Here is a 7,595-nt window from a genome sequence, read left to right on the forward strand (position 1 = left end):
GATATCAAAGAATGTAGGAACATAACAACCAATGAAAATCAATGCTACCTCTGTGTGGAGGCCTAGTATCAGAAACTATAGAGCCCCTCCACATTACTCTCAACTATGTGATTGGTGGATGATCATCTAATTGTTTTTATTAAATGTTCAGTAAGTTAGACAAACATGAGTGTTCTGTCTTCCACAGATTTAAGATAAAGAAGGGGAAACTGGAGTGCACTATGACTAGCCTTCCTGCCACCATCCTGGGGTCCATAATGATGTGATCTTGATAACTTACACTTTTATATAACAATATCTAGCATCATATAAAATATAGAAAATAAGCATCCTTTCTGTGTAGGTACTCCCTCCCACTCACATGTTCTAAAAGTACTGACCAAAGTACAGTTCAGCTTCTAGGCAGCAGATGCCAGGCCAACAGCTTAGAAACACAGCAAAATTCTTAGGAAGTTACATTAGAGTTTGTGTAGATATGTACTAGTATGCCATGTCAGTTATAATTCTTACCTTAATTTTATAATAAAAAATGATATACCTATAATTCGCTCGCTTTAAATGGACAAGTCATTGATTTTTTTAGTATATTGAGAGTTGTCCTGCCATCACAACTACTTAGTCCTAAAATATGCTTAGCATACTAAAAACAAATCTTGTATTGTCCATAAGTCTATATACCCATCTACTCTTAACTTTGACAATCACTAATGTATTTTTAGTCTCAGTAGACTTGCAAATTCCTACATTGTATATAAATAGAATCATATGATAAGGAACCATTTGTGTACAATCGTTTTCACTTAAATAATGCTATAGTTAATGCAACTTGTAGCATGTATCAATAGTTTAGTACTTTTGTAGATCAATAATATTCCATCAAACCAGCATGCCACATTTTTAGAAAGTCATCAACTGAGAGTCCCTTTGTAGATTCTCATTTTTGGTTTCTACGAATAATTCTGCTACAAATTGTAACGTAATTTTTAAATTTTTTTTGAGAATTTTTTTTGGTCTTTTTGAAATAGGGTCTGCCTGTAGCCCCAGCTGGCTTGGAACTCACTATGTAGACCAGGCTGGCCTTGAACTCACAGAGATCTGCCTGCCTCTGCCTCCCAAGTGCTGGGACTACATGAATATATTATGTTCCAATCTAGTCCATGCCTGAATCCCTCCCTTCAAACTCCTCCCTTCTTCCCCCACCACTTTTCCCTCCAAAGTTTATTTACTCTTTTTTTAAACCCACTGCATCCACTTAGTGTTGCCTGCATGTACTTGGGTAGAGGGCAATCTACTGGAGCATGGAGAGCCTCTCGGGATCACCAAGCACTGGGGGCAGAGGTGTGATATTGAATGTACTCCAAAGTTTCTTGTTCCCTCCATGTTTACCAGTATGAGCCTCTGTTTCAATTGCCATCTACTGCAAAAAGATACTTGTCTGATTAAGGTTGAGGGATGCACTAATCTATGGAAATAAAAATAAATCATTAGGAGTAGTTTGAGCTTTTTTTGTCACTGAGGCTTTTATTTTGTACAATGAACCACTGGGAATCTTGTCGTTGGCCACCTTGGAGATTACACTGAAGGTGTGAGGGCTCCTGACACTAGATGGGAAGTGAGGGGACAAACAATGATTTGGATCAGTCACATGATTACAGAGCTGGGGTTTCCAACACGGCTCCAAGTGGTACGGTGTGGCTTCCGACCTTTAGGGAAGCAGTGGCAGGAGAGAGAGCTAACTACAGAGACCTAGCAAACACTGGGCCAGCCAGGAGCAGCCTCATATCAGGGACAAGGTCTAAGAAGCCAGTGTGACTGAGGGCTCCAGGGATGGCTGGACCATCGTTTACTTGACCAGAGGGTTTCTGAAGAACTTGCCAGCAAACTTGGCCTTGCTGCCCAGTTTCTCCTTGATTCTGACGATCTGATTATACTTGGCCAGACGCTCAGATCGGCAAGGCACACCCTTCTTAATCTTACCAGTGCAGAGTCCCACCACCGGGTGAGCAAATGAAGGTATCCTTAGTCTCCCCAGAGCGATGGGACACCATAACGCCTCAACCATAACACTGGGCTAGCTTGCATGCCTGCAGAGACTTGATCACAGAGCCAGTCTGGTTCACTCTGAACAGGAGGCAGTTGCAGGACTTCTCGATCACCGTCTTGGTAATCTGCTTTGGGTTGGTCACTGTGAGATCATTCCCAAAGACCTGGATGCCCGCACTAGATGTGAGCTTCTGCCAAGCTTCCCAGTCATCCTGGTCAGAGGGGTCTTTGATGGACACCACTGGATAGTTTCGGATGAAGGATTGATACAGGTCAGCCAGGTGGTCAGGCAGGATGTACCTGCTGGCGTTATCAGGAGACTTGAATTCCAGGTCGTATTTGCCACACGTGAGGAATTCGGAGGCAGCTGCATCCACGTGGATGACAACCTTGACAGCGCAGCCAGCCTTTCCAATCGCGTTCTTCAGCAGCTCCAGGGCTTCTTTGTTCGCCAGGATGTTGGGAGGAAACCCTCCTTTGTCACTCACATTGGTGGCATCTTTCCCGTATTTCTCCTTGATGACTTTCTTCAGGTTGTGGTAAACCTCTGCTCCAATGTACTTGGCTTCCTGGAAGTTGGAAGCACCCATGGGGAGGATCAGGAACTCCTGCATGGCCAGCTTGTTGCCAGCGTGAGAACCACCGTTGATCACGTTGAAAGCCGGGACTGGCAAAATGTCTTCAGGGTTACCAGTCAGGTCGGCGATGCATGTGGGTACAGGGGCACATCCTTCTCTACAGCACCAGTTTTGCAGACAGCCAGGGATACTCCCAGGATGGCGTTTGCGCCAAACTTAGATTTATTTTGAGTTCTGTCCATTTCAATCATCAGTTAGTGGTTCTTCTCCTGTTCTATGACATTCAGCTTCTGGGTAACCAGACCAGGTACAACAGTTTTATTGATGTGCTCAACCGCCTTTGAGACACCCTTTCCCATGCAGTGCATTTTATCATTGTCCTGGAGTTCCAGGGCCTGGTAGACACCAGTTGAGGCACCACTAGGCACAGCAGTTTGAAAGAGATCTTTTGCGGTGTGGAGATCAACCTCAACAGTGGGATTTCCTCCAGAGTCAAAGATCTCTCTGGCATGGATCTTGAGAACAGACATGGTGAATTTCTGGCCACTGGGTTGCCCAGCGCAGGAAAAGAACAGTTGGTGTTGTGGACATCGAGGAGAGTGGTCAGAGTGGCCCAGGCTTCATTAGTAGTTTTAATACCATGTCTGTTTAGCAGAATAGTAATAGAAGTTTCTCCAAAACGACCTGTGATCTATCTAGCCAAATGTTCTTGACTTAGATAACAGTATCAGCTACGGATTCCAACTTGCGAAGTGGGCTTAAAACCAATCAGAAAGTAGTTACTCCCATAACAGTTGTGTCACCATTTCATCAGTGGGCATACCTTGCCAGGCCGGTCATTATTTTTGCTTGTATGGTTCACAACTAAGACTATTGATTATTTTTCTCTCCTGGTAACATATATAACAACTTTTAACACTATGAAAACTAGCCAGTAGGGGTGAAGTTTCCAGGTCAGTACTACCACTTGTTCTCTATATTCTATGACTGACTTGTATAATATATTCAGCAATAAAGCCTTACGATCAAATTCTGAGAAAAAAACAAAGGCAGTGTCAACAACATGCAATGTTTCGGGGATGTTTATGGGACCCCATTTACCAACAACTCAAAAAGAGGTAAACCATATCTGGCATTGGGTTTTTGATAGTCTCTGGTGTCTGGACAGGCATTGCCCCCCATTAAAATAGGGTAACACCATTTAAACTCCTTTTACATGTGGATATATTGTAGGAAGCTTCTGCAGTACTAGGTTATCATACTTTTCCAACTATCATATCCATGCATATTTCCATAATATAATTATTACCTTGCATTTATAAGGGCAATGCCATTGATAATCGTGTTGTTAATTTTCAGGTATGTGTCTAGATATTTGAAATCTTTAAGTGATGTAGCAACTGTACACTGTGTCTATCATCAATTTCACACCCTCTTTTTTACATTTGAGGTAGCTTGACCTTTTCTTTTTGAACTAAGCTACTATCACTTAGTGTACCAACCTTCAGCATCACATATCAGCTATTAGTTATTTTGCTCAGCAGTTGATGTCTGTATTGCAACTTATAAAGAGAGTGTTTAGCTCAAACTAAATTGGTGGATATTGGTAAGACTGTGATAACTTCAGCACTGCACAGTGTGATATGATTCGTGTCACTCTGCATTTCATTCTAAATGTGTACAAGAAAAAGCATTCTGTTACTAGAGAGCATGCTCTTCTTGAGCTTTTTGATGTACATCAGCAAAAATGTGGTTAAATTATCATTGAAACATGAACATGATAAAAGGTATAACTTGGCATTCTGCTGTTGTTAATTTTAAAAATCGCAGGGTCAATGTTAAACTTGTTCAGATATCTTTTACTTGCCTATATATAGAAACTATTTCCCACAAAATAACATTTTGTATTGTTTGTCTATATAATTTACTTCTTCGTTGCTTTCCCTACTTTTGAGCTATATCAGTAAAAATGAAATAATAAACTAACAATCATTGGATTGTAATCCATAACTAATTTTAAGAGATGACAAAATGAATCAAACTATTTAGTGGTGTAGATTGTCAACAGAAAGATACTTTTCTTTCTGATGCACAAAGCTCTAAAATGTTAGAGGCCAAGAAATTTTCCATCTGCAAGTTATGACAAGTTTTTCTTCTCTAATGCAAAATCACCACAACTAGATTGTTTTGCCACTTTTATTTAAAATGTGTTTGTTCAAATACTGTTTTCTCTGTTAACTTTAACTTTAATGTAAGCTCTCAAAGGGTAAGACCATCTCCTTCCAAAGTCATTTTAAAAAATTATTACTATGTATATGTTATAGATATCCAGCAATGCTAATAACCAAAAAATTTAAACAAAACTTCATAAGCTTCTTTTGATTTAGTGAATAAGATCTAAGTAGCATTGTTATATAATACATGATACTATATAATATTTGGTAAGATTTGCATATAAAGGTTCATGTCCCTCAACCAGCTTTGCACATATTTTTTAAAAGAGCATATATTAATTAAAGACTATTCTTTTCACCTAAATATTGTATTTGTTGGCCCTACAATATTTTGAAATTGGTTTAGGTTTATAATATTGTTTGCATGACCAAATAAATGATGCATTTTAAGAAGTGATAAAAGTTTCAGAGATAGCAGTTTGATAAACTAAATATTAAGATAAGGAATAAAATGCCTACATAAACACGGTCTCTTAATCGCCTGCCTGTTGAAGACATTTGTTGGCTCTAATACTTTAAGAGTTAAATATATAATCAACCCTTTGGGAACCAAATTGCTCTGTCTTACATGGAAGAAAAGCAAATTTCAGTGGAAAATAAGGTCCTCTGGTGGTCATTTATCATCTCAAAGGGAGTATTTTATTAGAAATGTCAATTCTAGAAAATTATGTGTCCAGTAATACATAATTATGTTCAAAATTACATTTGAAATCTATTATTAACTGTTAACAGTGAACATTCTTAAAATAGTTATTGCTCTTGGCCTTAACACAAAAAGCAATAATGTGGGTATTTTAGGGAGTTAAAAGCTGCAAGGCATTGGCCTCAGAATAAAGCCACTGCAGGTGTGTTTCTTAATGGGCTGTTAATTTTATATCAGGTGAGCATAAAGGACAGAGACCATGTGTGTTTTTAAACTATTTAGTGTGGAGACAGAGTTGATGGCTGAAAAATACAAAGGTGGAATGAAATGAGGCCAAATTAAACCTTCCCTCCTGAGGTGTAATCCTCCTTGATTAAAATAAAAGCAAACTAATTCTCATTCCTTCTTTTGTATGCCTTTCCTTCCCACTATGACATAACAAAGGAGTCCATAGAAATGTATATGAAGGTAGCACATCAGAAATAAATAGCAAATATGTCAATAAATAATAATTATATGTTTCTACATACTCAACATCTTCTCTCATAGACTAGCTCCTTCTGGGTTTCACATTTTTTGGCTCTTAATACTATCTACTTCATCCCTCCTTTAGGCATCACACCTACTACCCTCTACAACTTTGCTACTCGTGTGTAACCAGTGAACAGTGCAGCACAGGCATCATCTGGGAGTCTGTGAAGAAGTCTGATGTCAAAAATTACATATTTAGCATTTGTATTTGAACAAGACTCCCTTTTTTGACTCTTTTTTTTATTGACCTTAAAAAAATTTCATACAAAATGCTTATCCTATTTAGTTCCTCTACCTTATCTGTGCTCCCCTTAGTACCCTGAACCCAATTTCATGTGGTGTGTGTGTGTGTGTGTGTGTGTGTGTGTGTAATTAAGGCCTGTAGAGTCAAATTTGTGTCCCCAAATACTCTTCAATGTGGGTTCAACTACTGGAACCTGGTCAACTTACCAACAGTCTCACCTTAAATGAGGCTGACTGTCCCACTAGAAGCAGCCACCAGTTGCCAGTATTTCATCTGGTAGGGTAGAGGTTTCTACCTCCATGCTGGGGTTCTTTCTGACTTGAGCTTACATGGGACTTGTGCATCCTGTCACCATTGCTGTGTGTTCATATGAGTAACTGATCAGCTGTCTGGAAAACTCTGCTTCTTTCTGGTATATCCACCTCCTCTGACATTTACAGTCTTTCTGCCCCATCTTCCGCAAGAATCCCTAAGCTTTTAGGGCAGACATTTGATCTAGGTGTCATATTCAGGGATGAATACTCTGTAGCCTCTTATTCTCTGTACATTTGCTAGTTGTGGTTTTCTGTGTAAATCACCATCTGCTGCACAGGAAAGCTTATCAGCTGAGAGTTGATAGGTGTGTTAATATATGCATATAACAAGAAGTCATTAGGAAAGGCTACCCTTCTTATACACATTAAAATTTGACAAGCTCTATTATGAAATCTTTTACATTTTCCCATATTTTTCTCCTTCTTTCTATGCATGCAAAATTATTTTTCATTAAAAACAGTTTCTGTACCTTTTCTACAGAAGCTGTTTGGCCTCACGTTAAATTCTGATGTTTGTCATTTCACTTGAATCATTGCTCTATGCGTCCTGTGTTGTTCTTGTGTCACCCTCTAATTCATCCCACACTCTGCCTCAAAATTAGGCTATGTAATATACAGAAACTTCTTCTTTATTTTTGCAGGTGGAGGGATTAACTGGGGCTTGTGCATGCTGTGAAGAAATATACCAGTGAGCTACATTCTAGTACTTCCTTCTACTAAAATTGTTTGATGATATACATATAAGAGTTTAATTGAAGTTACCCTAAAGGGAATTGTTCTCATCCCAGAAGTCATAGGTTAGCAGATAAAAGTCCAGTGCCAGGTGTAAATTCTTCCCCTAGAGTTGTTGGTTATGGGAGTCCCAGAGCACCCCCCCCAACACACACACACACCAAACAAGAGAGGCTATTGCTATTGCTCTTCATTGCCTGTGAAACCTTCACGGTCACAATGGAAACATTGGTCACGGGACATGGAGAAATCAAGGTGATACTAACTGATCTAGAA

At 39.3% G+C, this 7,595-nt stretch overlaps 1 protein-coding gene and 1 pseudogene across 1 annotated transcript in view; one reads left to right on the plus strand and one right to left on the minus strand.

The window, feature by feature from the left end:
- Tenm1 (teneurin transmembrane protein 1) overlaps positions 1–7,595 on the plus strand; it is an 873,778-nt gene that overhangs the window by 580,399 nt on the left and 285,784 nt on the right. The window lies entirely within an intron of this gene.
- LOC103734870 lies at positions 1,844–3,151 on the minus strand (annotated as a pseudogene).

Source organism: Nannospalax galili, unplaced genomic scaffold (genome assembly GCF_000622305.1).
Source record: "Nannospalax galili isolate Female #2095 unplaced genomic scaffold, S.galili_v1.0 scaffold75, whole genome shotgun sequence".
In the NCBI taxonomy this organism is placed as follows: Eukaryota; Metazoa; Chordata; class Mammalia; order Rodentia; family Spalacidae; genus Nannospalax; species Nannospalax galili.